This window comes from Saccopteryx bilineata, chromosome 1 (genome assembly GCF_036850765.1).
Source record: "Saccopteryx bilineata isolate mSacBil1 chromosome 1, mSacBil1_pri_phased_curated, whole genome shotgun sequence".
Lineage (NCBI taxonomy): Eukaryota > Metazoa > Chordata > Mammalia > Chiroptera > Emballonuridae > Saccopteryx > Saccopteryx bilineata.
The window spans coordinates 371,896,127-371,911,065 of NC_089490.1; positions in this window are offsets into that span (position 1 = coordinate 371,896,127).

Here is a 14,939-nt window from a genome sequence, read left to right on the forward strand (position 1 = left end):
GTATTTATTCTAACAAAAAACAAAGACTTTTAAAGACTCGTTTCAGTTATATCATTGTAAAATAAATTAGAGCTAAACTGGATTAGGTATACAGATATTGTTTACCCAAATGCAATCATTTTTTTTTTAAATAACTGGTTGAAGTTCTGAAGTTTTCACTTATGTGATATTTTTTATTTTATAAATGCACCGTTCTTGGCCCTGGCCGGTTGGCTCAGCGGTAGAGCGTCGGCCTAGCGTGCGGAGGACCCGGGTTCGATTCCCGGCCAGGGCACACAGGAGAAGCGCCCATTTGCTTCTCCATTCCTCCGCCGCGCTTTCCCTCTCTGTCTCTCTCTTCCCCTCCCGCAGCCAAGGCTCCATTGGAGCAAAGATGGCCCGGGCGCTGGGGATGGCTCTGTGGCCTCTGCCCCAGGCGCTAGAGTGGCTCTGGTCGCAACATGGCGACGCCCAGGATGGGCAGAGCATCGCCCCCTGGTGGGCAGAGCATCGCCCCTGGTGGGCGTGCCGGGTGGATCCCGGTCGGGCGCATGCGGGAGTCTGTCTGACTGTCTCTCCCTGTTTCCAGCTTCAGAAAAATGAAAGAAAAAATAAAAAAATAAAAAAATAAATGCACCGTTCTTTTCAAATTGCCTTTAGATTCTTGTATTTTCATATATATCAGGACTATAACTTAAGCAAAAATAAAATATTGAGCGTGATTTTTATTTGTATAGCTCATTAAAATAGTGTGTAATGGAGGCTATTACCTAGCTTTACCACTATACTGGGGTTGGTTAGCATCATCCCAAAGCACAGTGGTTGCCAATTCGATCCCAGGTCCTGACACATACAGGAACGGATTGATGTTTCTATCTCTCTCTCTCCCTTTCTCTCTTTCTAAAATCAATAAAATAAACACTTAAAATGAGTTAATTCTATGTAATAACAAATGAACACTTTCTACTGTATTGTTAATATGGAGTTGCTCTGTATACACATAGACAAGAATATGGTGGTAATCCTATACTAATTCTCAATTGTTAACAAAGGAACAGATGAAATGCCTAGCCGGCTTTAGCTAAAGGAATGAATTGCCTGGTGTTCTGGTCTCTATTACCTTTTCTTTTTTTTTTTTTTAAGTGAGAGAGACACAGAGAGGGACTCATAGGGACAGGAAGGAAGGGAGAGAGATGAGAAGCATCAATTTTTCATTGTGGCACCTTAGCTGTTAATTGACTGCTTTCTCATATGTGCCTTGACTGGGAGGCTCCAGCAGAGCGAGTGACCCCTTGCTCAAGCCAGTGATCTTAGGCTCCAGCCAGTGACCTTGGGCTTTAAGCAGCAACCTTTGGTCTCAAACAAGTCACCACGGGGTCATGTCAATGATCCCACACTCGAGCCAGTGACCCTGAGCTCAAGCTGTTGAACCCACACTCAAGCTGGGTGAGCCTATGCTTAAGCCAGTGATCTCAGGGTTTCGAACCTGGGTCCTCTGCATCCGAGGTAGACACTCTATCCCCTGATCAGGCTATTAATTCTTCAATTGTGTCATTCTGTGTCTCTTCTGGTGGTCCATGGTGATTGTGCTAAATTAATTCATGCTTTAAAAAAAAGGAAAGAAATATTTTGAGTATTTCTACATTCTTAAATATATTTTATTTTATCTCACTTAATATACTGACTATATGCAGTTTCTGTTTATGAATTTGTAGAAATTTTACATTAAATAGTCTTTATTAATTGATTCTTATAGAATAATTTTCTTCTAAAATACACTAAGCTTTCCTGCAGGTCAAACCCAGAAATCTTTTGTAGCTTAACATAAATGATACACTGTTTTTTCCCCATGCCAAGTCCTCTATAGTTCCCTTCCAAGCAGGGTCTCAGGGACCTAGATTTATGGATCTGAGTGCTCTGTCCTTCATCTTGTGACCTCCACCCTCACTGAAACAGAACATGGAGAACAAACATCTGTTGTTTCCACTGGGCAGAAGTGGTCCACATCACTATCACTTGTGCTTACAGCCCACCAGCCAAAACTATTCACTTTGCTCCAACCTAATATAACAAGTATAAGACAGTATGTGAAGTATTTGTTGAGCAATACCTCTGCCACTGGCTCTGCAAAAGCCACTTACAAAACTAGGAAAACCTTCCTTTTTTATTTAGATACATTTAAAGTTTTCTATTTCCTGCAGGTCTGAGCATTTTATATTTTCTGACTGGTTGCCTCTTTATTCCATTCATTCGTATTGGTGAAACAGAGAAAGAGTATAATCTGCTTTCTCTGGAAGACAAAGTAACTGTTCAATTGCATTCTATGCAGAAAAGGCCACGAAGGGCATAGATCTAGATGCTACAACACTCCCTCTGTAACAGGTGTAAGCCATCCCTCAGTCAAAACGCTTCATGTAGTCCTGTTTGATCTTTCATTTTCAATATACAGACTTCACTTAAATAATCAGATTTCCAAGGGATGCTCTTTTTCAATTTTCTTACCACCTGAGGCTTACATATGCTGTCAATGACCTGATTTTATGCCAAAGCTTCTGTTGGATTCATCTCTGCCATCCTTCAGTGTTGAAGCAATTTACCACCTGGAAGGAAGATAGGGTCAAGGCACTGAATTGATAATCAGGAGAACTAAATTATATTTGTAGTTCTGTCACTCGGAAGTTGTTTTTCTCTGAGTGTTTTCACTGAACTTCTCCAGGCATTAGTTTCTTAGTCTGTTAAACGAAGGTGCTATTATAGGAATCTCTTTCCAGCTTTTGCACACACATATACAGCCTGATTTTGAAATGAAATCTGTCTCAGGACCCTGCATATAAACAAGACAATGAAAATTCTCTAACTGAAAAGGGGTGCTAGGAGGGGATAGGAGGCTTACTTTTGTATTCTGGGTCAAAATCTGAGGTATAGTTATCCAATTCTAGATCTTCAGAGAATAGCCTTGAAATCTACTAAATCTGTTATTTTCAGGAATTTTTCAACTCCTAATGTCTATGATTTTGTAAATCAAAATAAAGAATAGAATTTTTTTTCCTTTTCCCTATAAATCAAAGTTAATAATTCATTACAAACACCAAGTAAATATCTGAAATAAGTTTTCCTTTAATATTTTCTTGCATTTATCTAACATTTAAAATAAAAGCACACTGGCTGTGTAGCTCAGTTGGTTAGCACCTTATATGCCAAGGTTGCGGATTTGATATCAGATCAGGGCACCTACAGTAATCAACCAATGAATGCATAAGTAAAACAACAAATAGGTGTTTTTCTCTCTCTCTCTCTCTCTAATCAATAAAATTATTTTAAAACTAAAGTAAAAGGCAGCAAAAAGTTCTCATTTTAAATGAGATTGTGCCATGCGTATTCAGCACATAAAATATTCTCATTTTAAGTGAGATTGTGCCATGTGTATTCAGTGCATAAAATGTCCTCATTTTAAGTGAGATTATGCCATGCATATTCAGTACATAAAATGTTCTCATTTTAAGTGAGATTGTGCCATGTGTATTCAGTGCATAAAATGTTCTCAAGCGTTCCTTGCTTTATTTTTTTCCTTAGAATAAAAGGCACATTCTAAACTTTTAAATCAATGATTTAAATTCAAAATTAGAAGAATTATCCTTTTCTGCAACCTACAAAGTGTTTTATTGTCATAAAACTAAGTTAAACGTTAGCCTTAACTCCCAAAGAGACTCAGAGAATCACATTGTATAGTATAAACTTTAAAATGATACACTCCTCTTTCCGTTGCTGATTCAGCCTGATTCTGGAGTATGAAATACCCAAGTCCACCATGAGGAAGTGATTCTGGAGAAACCAACATGCGAGCAAAGCCGTGGGCTATTTGAATCCTTATAGAAAACCCTTTTTACTCTCCGGGTAGTTTTCCCTCTGACTTGTGAACTAAATGTTTAGAGCCTCTGACTTTTGAAGCTAAGGAGGACCCCTGAAGACAGACATATGAATGTGTGTTCTTTAATTTTCTAATATTTAAATTATTTAAACCATTTTTAAATACTTTTATGGAATACTTCCATTACCTTCTTTAGAAAAGTGAGTCACTATAATGGGTGACATGGCCACTTGGTACTTCTAATTATTTAATCTAGAGTTTTTCTCTCTCATTTATTTTATTCAAGGCTTTGCACACACAGACCCATGAAGACATTTGAATACCTCCCACACATAAACCCTTATTTATACACATTAGACAGATACACATATCCGTTTACACATACTTCAAGCCTTTTTCCTTTCTTCACCTAGGTTCATTAAAGAGAAAACTTCTTTTGATTTCTTTGGGCTATTTCTACGTTCTGAACAAAATTCACATGTCAGGCAGAATGTCAGTGTGCCAGTGCCCCGTAAAACAGTGAGATCAACTGCCTAGGAGCCTCTCATATGTCATTGGCCCTAAAAGCAACACTGGGAAGGTGCAAAGTGAGTTTCACTTGTTGGATTTTAGTTCTTTGAAAATCAAAGTCCATGCAGAATAATGATACTGGAGGTGACAGCCAACCCATCTGGCCTGAAAATGCAGGAAGCAGTGGGCTTAACACTTCACATTCATGATGAGCATAGCCATGTTTCACCGCACTGTCTGATGAAAGCCATTGCTGTGGCCCATAGGACTTCCCATAACACTTTTCTGCACACACACAGAGGAGGGAACAAGCCTCCCTCCTGCTTTGATAGGGGAAAAACCAGAAGAATACCAGGGAAAGGAGCCAGCAGGGATAACTGAGTCAGCCAGTTATAAATTAACTACATCCCATAGTTCTCTAAATGGTTGCTTAGAGCTGCTTGCAACACAAAGCAAGAAAGCAGGATCTGTATGTAGCTATGACCAGTGATCTGGAAACCCCTTACCCCTTGCTGACCCCACCAAAACCTCCTTCCACTCTCCTTGAGTCCTGGGAATCCTTAAAGAAATCACATGCCCATTGTTTAGATACTGTAAAGGTGTATAACCTGTGAGAAAATCTAATTTGGGGAGCTCGTGATTTGGAGCTACTAGTCTCACGTGCTCCACTGGCTACTAATAAATTCTTCTCCCTCTATTAATTAAGTTATCTGAGTGTCTTGTCCCCCATCCGGGTCGCTCCTGCAACAACACAACAGTCAGACTCCAACATCAGAGCTTTACAGCTCCAGCCCAGCTGCTGGCGCAGTGGGCGGAGCATTGTCCCGGAGCACTGAGGTTGCTCAAGCCCTGGTCAGGGCGTGATAAGAAGCAAACAATGGTACAACTAAGTGGATTCAGGTGATCTCTCTCTCTCTCTCTCTCTCTTTTTCCTTTCTCTCCCTCCCTCTCTCCCTTTTTGCCTTTCTCTCAAAAAAAAAATAAACCACACATTTTACAGCTCCAGAGAGTATACTGAAATATATAAAAGGTTAAATTATTGGATACAATTTGCAATGAAAAAATGCTTTATTGTGACAACTTTAAGAGACCAATGAGTCAAATATTTTTTCAAATGAAAAAATTAAAATTAAGAGATATTGACAGTCTTATCCAATGCCTAGTGGACAATCAAAGGTAAAAAATGGGACCTGAGACCCAAAACTCTATTGCTAATCCACTCTGCCACCACATCTGATATTTGCCAACTTTGAAGACTTTTAAAGTGAATCCCTGGGTTAAGTGATGAGTCTGTGCCACTCCCTGATTTATCTGGGCTTCAAGGTCAAGGCCAGCGGTGGGATTCAGCTGGTTTGAACCAGTTCGGTTGAACTGATACCTAAATTTTTGTTAAGTTTGGCAAACCGGTTGTTAAAATGACACTTGTAATCAGAGTTATCTCTAAGATAGGCACCTGAGCGGCCATCCAATGTGGAAATCACAAATTTACATTCCCTACTCTTTTTTAACGTCCACTCGCACAGCAGTTCTAAGTGCAAGTGGTAATGTTCATTCCGGCCATAGATGAAATACATTTGATGTAACTATGCTTGTAACATTTATTTATTCATTTCATAAAACTCATTATACCTTTGATGAAATACTACATTTTAATTTTCTAGCATTTGTTACTTCAGTAAACAAACATATAACATAAAGCAAAAAAGTGCCAAACAACTAGGGGGTGACAAGCTGTCTTTGGAAATATTTTGAATAACAGTTTTATTGGGGTTTCTTTGTCAGGTATTATTTAATATTTTTCATTAATATTTTAAAACTCATAACATAATCTACTTTTGTGTACTTCTTTTATTGTTCTTATTTAAGTATTAAATACATGAAATAATGAATTACCTTTCAAGTATAACTTTTTTTTTTTTTCTTAAAACAATCATTAGGGTAGAGAACTGGTTGTTAAATGATTTGAATCCTATCAATGGTCAAGGCCTCTGAGACAGACTGCTTGTTTGCCTGTTCCATACACTCCACTGAATGTTGAATAGAACATGTAAAGGCCAAGATGGTAGTTTGGAAAAATACAAGAAGGCAGGCTCAATATTAACATATATACAATACTAACCAGCCCCTCTCCAAACTGCAATTTCATTCTGGAAGGAATTGCCAGCACCTCGCTTGTGCTTTATTCTGTAGACTCAGCCATTTGGAAACAAATTTAACATGCCAGGCTTTTGACTTTCACAAGGCTGAAGTGCTTCCTTTCAGGGCTGATGACTTACGGGTTTTGTAGCGTTTCCCGGAAAGATGTTACCAATTTATATCATGCACTAAAGAGTGTGTAGCTGCCCCAATTCAATCAATTTTGGGAGAGAGTTGGGTCAGAGGGTCTAAATATATTAAGACCTAGTGTATTGCTGCGCTTTCTAAGTAGAATTACTTTGGATGGAGACAAGATAAATGAACTTACCAAAGGATAAAAGCAGAGCTGGAGAAATGAACTATCTGAGCCAGACAACCTGTCTTTAAAATGACCAAATTATAACAGATAAAATTACATTCCTGGTCTAAATTTTTCAAAATTATTACCAATATTGCTATTACTTAAGCGTTTATTGCTTTGCACCTGGAGGGGAAAAAAAGGAATTTCATAAACATTCACTTCTTTTTGATGTTTGGTGGCGGGTCGTACTCAGATTTCTATTTACTGTTGCTCATTTTGTTATGCTATTTTAGATTTCTCCTTACCTTTTAAATAATAATTGGAGACAAGATATATTACAACAAAGAATAAGAATTTTTTTGTGTGTTTTGTTTTTGTTTTGTTTTGTTTCTGTGACAGAGACAGAGAGAGAGAGAGAGAGATAAGGACAGACAGGAAGGAGAAAGACGAGAAGTATCAATTCTTCATTGCAGCTCCTTGGTCCCCCTTGTTGTTCATTAATTGCTTTCTCATATGTGCCTTGACTAGGGGACAACAGCAGAGTGAGTGACCCCTTGCTCAAGCCACACCTGTGCTCAAGCCAGCGACCATGGGGTCATGTCTATGATCCTCATGCTCAAGCCAGTAACCCCACACTCAAGCAAGATGAGCCCATACTCAAGCTGGCAAGCTTAGGGTTTCGAACTTGGTTCTCCATGTCCTAGTCCGATGCTCTATCCATTGCGTTACCACATGGTTAAGCAGAATGAGGTTTTATAAAGAAATATCAGCCCTGGATGGTTGAGTCAGCAGTAGAGCCTCAGCCCAACGTGTGGATGTCCTGGATTTGATTCCCAGGCAGGGTATACAGGAGAGGTGACCATCTGCTTCTCTCCCCCAACCCTTCCTGTTCATCAGCCATGGCTCAATTGATTTAAGCATGGATAGCCCAGTGAAGCCTCCACCTCAGGCAATTAAAAAAGCTCAGTTGCCAGCAGCCCCACATTGGCAGAGCATCAGCCCCAGACGGGGTCACAAAGTGAGTCCCAGTCAGACCACATGTGGCAGTCTGTCTCTGTATGTCCACTACTCTCACTTAAAATATAAAAAAATATCAAGGACATATTAAAAACATTTAATAAAGAATCATTAGTATAAATAACAGGGTTTCTATATCCATCTGAATCATGTAGTGATACAAATTATGTCAAGAAAATAAGATGATGCTAAATATTTAGAAAGATGTCATGCTCCAGGCATTTCTGCACAGCACTCTGAAATTGTTTTAGCTCATCAGTTCTCAGCACAGCCAGTGGAGGTTGGCCTCGATATTCTAATTTTACAGACAAAATAACAAATTTATCCAGGATAGAGAAGTTGCCCTAATTGAGTGATAGATCCAGAATTCAAATTCCAGACCACAAGAACTCCCATACTGTGTTCAGTGCTTCAAGCTTTGTGCTGTAATCACGTGTTTAGAGTTTTGCGTCTCTTTCTATATATCTCACAGAGACTGTTCAGGAAAGCTGATGAGATATTCGTGAGGCAGAGTAATTTTTTGATCTTATCCTCAGGCCACAAAGGCCTTTTGTTCTTGCGGTTTTATTTTGTGTCCATCTATCTGACCTTATTCGCTGCTCACAAACATTAGGGGATATTTTATTGCTTCATATTCATTTTGAAACATCCCTTAAGTTTTGTGAGCAGTATATTAGAGACAGTGCAGTGCTATGGGCACAGGGAGGAGGAAGTGGGTGATAGCTTTAAATTCAATCCCAGCACCGGCATTCTTTTTTTTTTTTTTTTTTTTTTTGCATTTTTCTGAAGCTGGAAACAGGGAGAGACAGTCAGACAGACTCCCGCATGCGCCCGACCGGGATCCACCCGGCACGCCCACCAGGGGCGACGCTCTGCCCACCAGGGGGCGATGCTCTGCCCATCCTGGGCGTCGCCATGTTGCGACCCTCCTGGGTGTCGCCATGTTGCGACCAGAGCCACTCTAGCACCTGGGGCAGAGGCCACAGAGCCATCCCCAGCGCCCGGGCCATCTTTGCTCCAATGGAGCCTTGGCTGCGGGAGGGGAAGAGGACCCGCACGCTAGGCCGACGCTCTACCGCTGAGCCAACCGGCCAGGGCCAGCACCGGCATTCTAACAGTGGTATTTGATAAACTATAGCAACTCAGATTGGTACTTTTGGGATCATGTGAGCATTGCATGCACCCTGTATGGAATTTTGTTCCTGCATGTTACTCATGGTCCATTTGTTGCTTTCTATTAGGCATGTTAGTCATCCACTTTCCTGTAGGTTTTTCATACATTTTCAGACAGTACTATCTTAATTGACTTGGAATCTTATTAGCAGGAAACAGAACTGGAGATTCACATCTGAGAGGAGGTTGAAGCTACCAGTGAGACAGAAAAGATGGGAGGGGATTTGGGTGTCTTATAAACATCAAACCTGTGCAAACTATGGAACTGTCTTGTATGAAACCAGTCTTTAATTCTTATGTTAAAACTTTATTCTTCAGTACATAAATCTGCTTATAGAAAAGTATGAGAAACAATCAGTGAACAACTAAAGCGCCACAACTACGAATTGATGCTTCTCATCTCTTTCCCTTCCTCTCTCTCTCTCTCTCATAAAAAGGAAAGAAAAGAATTTAATCTTGTTGAGTTACAGTTTCTATTATGTTAAAAATAATAATAATTTTATATTTCCATCTATGTTATAGAGTCAGTGAGAGCATCCAGGATATGAAGTCAATGAAAATACTTTACAGTGCTATAAAATGCAAACTGCCACGCCTACTGATTGACAGAGTCATCTCATCACTGAATACACTGGTAGAATTTCAGCTCTGTTGCTGGAACAATGTTCTGCTGCTTGCTCCATATAGAAAATAGAGCTAAATGAAAATAAAAATTTTGTCCCACTGAGACTAAACTTCTCTTTGGATAAATTATATTTCTAAAAAATCGTTTATAGTAAGTAGACAGAAAAATACTTCTAAAAGTCCAGTGTTTCTTTTAAAAGTCCAACCTGGTGTATATATTGATGGGACTAGGGATGATTGAACTGAAAGTTGATACTAGAAAAAAAGTTGAGTAGCTTATTTACATAGCCACACGGCTTCCGTAAACAATTCTATTTCACAGTTTTTGTAAAAAAATACATCCAAGAGTTAGGAATAAATACTGAAACTCTCCTCACAGAGACAAATAAAACGAGTTTTGTTTTGTTTTTTAAAAAAGAGAGCCCATTTCTATGAATATTTCAGACTATGTTAATATACAGCATATTAAAATAAAATTTCCTTACTAATGTTACATTTTAGTAAAAATTGATATATTGTTTCTTACAAAAGTAAGTGTATATTAACTAAGCATTTATGAATTTTTCTTGATTAATATCTCCATGGTATAATATTTTTCCCTTGTTTGGATCAAGACAATTAACTCTCAGAAAGATGCTTCACTTAACATTCCTATTGATCAAAATGTAATATAATCATATTCACTACACATTTACCAAGCAGTTACATCAGTCAACCATTTCACACCTACTTATGAAATAAATGCTCATTACTGTGCAAGGACACTTGGAAATAAAAAAAAAGTTCAGTTTTTGAAAATAAAATGGAAATAATGATTTAATAATCTTTTATATTTCTTCCAGGAACCTCAGAGCAAAACTTGAAGCTAGGTTACAGCTACTCTGTAGGTTTATAAGATCCTCATATTTGAGTTATTTACTGAGTCATAACTGCCCTTTTCTCGTTATTCTGTTAGAGTCTTGTGTTTCATTCATAGTGCATGGGGACATTTCTAATTTGTTACTAATCCATTCCTACCAATTATGAGTCATATATAGTATTCAGATATAATATTAAAATTAGATTTATATTAAACCTATACAACTTGGCTTTTAACCAGTACATATTCATGAAATCAATGTTCAACAAAAGATCAAAAACTTCAAAATCCCCCTTGTAAGATGATTCAGATTCTCTAGAGAATAAGAAGTGGTATCTAGGAATTAAATATGAGTACATAGAGACATTATTTGAGTGAACATCCCCTACAGCCGTGGAAGTTGCCTTAACAACCTCCGTCCTATTGCTCCTCCACAGTGACATCTTAATGGAATTTGGGTTGCAGTGACTTCAGGGTGAACCTTGATCGACCAAAAATTGGATCTTAAATATTCATTCTTACCACAATGAAAAATTCAAGCAGCCTAAACCTAAGGTCAATACTCAGCATTCTTCTGGCCACAGGATAGTTTTGGGATAATGCAATCAGTGTAAAGCCCATAATTTTATATGGCCTTTGCCTGATCAACACACTCTCTTCTGCTGTCATTGAACATAAAAATATATTGATTTAGTTGTGTGTTTGTATGTCTCTCTCACATACATGTATATGTCTGTATCAACAAATATACAAACAGGGAGATGAGTAGAGAGAGTTATAAATATATAGAAATATTCAACATCTAGTCATTCATAGAAAGATACCAGATGGTAATATTTTATATTATACATATTTATTCTATAAAGTACTTCCACATAAATATTATCTAATCTTCATAGCACACCTATAGGTTGTAAGTCTAAGTTTTATCCTATTTTATAAATCAAGACCTTGCCCTGGCCGGTTGGCTCAGCGGTAGAGCGTCGGCCTAGCGTGCGGAGGACCCGGGTTCGATTCCTGGCCAGGGCACATAGGAGAAGCGCCCATTTGCTTCTCCACCCCTCCACCGCGCTTTCCTCTCTGTCTCTCTCTTCCCCTCCTGCAGCCAACGCTCCATTGGAGCAAAGATGGCCCGGGCGCTGGGCATGGCTCTGTGGCCTCTGCCTCAGGCGCTAGAGTGGCTCTGGTCGCAATATGGCGACGCCCAGGATGGGCAGAGCATCGCCCCCTGGGGGGCAGAGCACCGCCCCTGGTGGGCGTGCCGGGTGGATCCCGGTCGGGCGCATGCGGGAGTCTGTCTGACTGTCTCTCCCTGTTTCCAGCTTCAGAAAAAAATTAAAAAAAAAATTAAAAAAAAAAAAAAAAAAAAAGACCTTGACATTTCAGAAAGGTTTTTGTGTTTTATCCCATGCCACAATAGTAGATCACTTGAGTATTGCCTACTGCAAGGTGGTGTATGAGAACAGACAGTATGTGAACAGAAACTACAGAAAGAGAAAGCCCAGCATACAGCAGTTCTTGAAGGAGTCTGAGACTGCCAGAGAAGCAGAATAACTCTTTCAATGGGGAAAAATAACCAGAACCTAGAGAGCAGGCACCCTGGAACTAAACCAAGATCTGATTTCAGAACCCCTACTTCACCCACTCGGGCACTGCCTTCATTAACCCTAAAATTGACATCTTCGATACCAAGAATATGAGGATTACCCATCATCAAAAGTTAAATCCACCCAAACATCTATGGGCTTTCCTGTTGTTGTTACACAGCTACAGATTACTTTAATGCATATAATGCACAGATTTACCCTGGCCAGTTGGCTCAGTGGTAGAGCGTCAGCCTGGCATGCAGGAGTCCCGGGTTCTATTCCCAGCCAGAGCACATAGGAGAAGCACCCATCTGCTTCTCCACCCCTCCCCCTCTCCTTCCTCTCTGTCTCTCTCTTCCCCTCCCGCAGCCAAGGCTCCATTGGAGCAAAGTTGGCCCGGGCGCTGAGGATGGCTCTATGGCCTCTGCCTCAGGCACTAGAATGACTCTGGTTGCAACAGAGCAACACCCCAGATGGGCAGAGCATCGCCCCCTGGTGGGCATGCCGGATGGATCCCAGTCGGGTGCATGCGGGAGTCTGTCTGACTGCCTCCCCGTTTCCAACTTCAGAAAAATAAAAATAAAAATGCACAGATTTCCTTGGTTATTTTCACTTTTGTTAAATCTGTAGGACCTTGGCACAGCAACCTTTTGGTGGAAAGATTTATGGTACTGGAAAAGCTCTTTGAAGTGTCTTAGAAGAAAATTACTAAGACATAGAAACCCAAGAAAATGATGTGCTTTTTCAGAAAATTAGCTTTGAATACAATAATATGCCAACAAAACAGCTAATCTTATACATCACATAATTTATCAATTGCCCCTCTAATGTTTTTTCTGTGCCAGGAGAGAATATTGCAAAGAGAACAAACATAACAAAATAAGAAAATTTACCTTTTGGGCTCTTGTCAGAGGCTGGAATACTATTTAAAAAACATGTCAATCTAGAACTATCATCTTGTTCTTTAACCAGTTACTATGGGATGACTTTTCACCATTTTTCTCTATTTTCATTGCAAAGACAACATTTTTAATGGCTTTATTATACTGATCTATATGCCTAGCTTTTACACAGGCATCTAAAAATTAGTCTTGCATCTTTTCTTTTTCTACCTTTGCCTTCATCAAAAAATACCTACTTTCCATTCCTTACCCTTCAAAAATGAAGCACACTGTGAAAGATTTTGTGACATGACAAGAAATATATTGAGAGAGACTCAAAAATATTTTGACTCGGTTTCAAAATAATTTCCTTATTGCTTGGCCTGACACCCTATTTTCCTTGCCTTTCCCTGTTCCCACATTTGCGATTTTCTCCTTCCTAGATGTCTATATGTCTTCCCTGGCACCATGCCCCCGCAGCAGCAGTCTCTTCCGACTGCATGACTTACAGCTGACCACGCTGACCCATAGCAACTCACTTTATTTCACAACCAACAGCTTCCAAGACACCATCAAGATGAAATATCCCAGTTTAGATGGGCCTCAGGTTTTACCTCATCAAAAACTTTACGGAAACCTTGGTACGTTGAAGGGAGAAGAGTGGATTCGTTTCTGGAAAATGAAGAGTAACACCTTAGCTTTCGTAAAAGGTGTTGAAAACATTTTATCAAATAAGTTTTGCAGGTATAGCTGTGTTCTGTAATTTTTAGATTAAGATTTAAGAGGTGTTTATAGATTTTAGAAGAATGTGTGCTCTGTGTTAAAGCTAAGCAAGCACAGGCTATAAAAAGATGGTTGGTGGTATGACGTCTTTGAGATTGTGCAACTTTGAATCAAATGTCCAAGCATAAGAAACCAATGTTATTGTCCAGGAGAGCAGGTGCTACAAGTCTTCAGAGTGATTTAAATGAAGAAGACAGCTGTTCAGGGCTTATGCTTGTCTGAAACAAAGGAATAGCAGAATTTAGCCCACAAGACCATTCATGACATGGCCGGCCCATTCTGACCTTTCTAACATCATCCAAATATTAAGAATGCTTTTCTTTATGAACTCCAAGCTTCTTACATGTAGTGAACAGGCTGCATTTTCTCACATTCCTGTTTTTATGCATGTTTTCTTCTTCTGATTAAAGCAATTTGCTACTCTCTTAACACCCTTCTTCAGCCAGCTAAATTTTATTAAGACAAGAATCAAGTGGCACATTTGACTTTTATTCCGTCTAGTCGCTGTTCCTCTGAGGCCCAATAATCCACAGTGCTTATTTTTGTCAGCTTTTAGGAACATGTATTAAAATTGATGTTGTGTGTTCAGCTTCTATTACCCTGTGAGCACTATGGGACCACAGAGGTTGATGTTTTATTACATTTGCTTCCTTGAGTGACACGGTACTTGAAATATAATAGGTACTCATTGAATGCTTGCTGAATAAGTAAACGACCGCATGAATGAGGTCCTGAATGCTTCGTCTTCACTTTCATCTGCAATGTGCTTTTTTCCTATCTTACTGCCCGTCTTCATTCCAATGCTGAGCTTTCTCTCAGCATGTCTTTCCCGACTCCCTGCTTCTTCCATTGTAACTTCTTTGGATCCTGTCCCACATTTACACTCCAGCATCCAAAATGTAAACTTATATCCTGTAAAAATGATGTGAAATCTAACTTTTTAAAATGCTTTCAACTATGTAGTTCCATCCAAATCCATCCCCGCTCATGTTAGGAGTCACATTAACCAAGCTCTCTTACCCCAAAGCTTCTGCAGGCGCTGGCTGAATGCTCAACAGCAGAAGGGAAGAAACCTGGGAATTCATCCCTATTCCCGCCCTCCTCCAGTGTTCTGCATGAGCTGCACTCTTTCCTCAGTTTCACTTCTTACCTCACAAGCACAGTACGTCATACCTTCAGATGTATTAGGATACCCTATGCCTTGGTTTCCAGGAATGCAGTC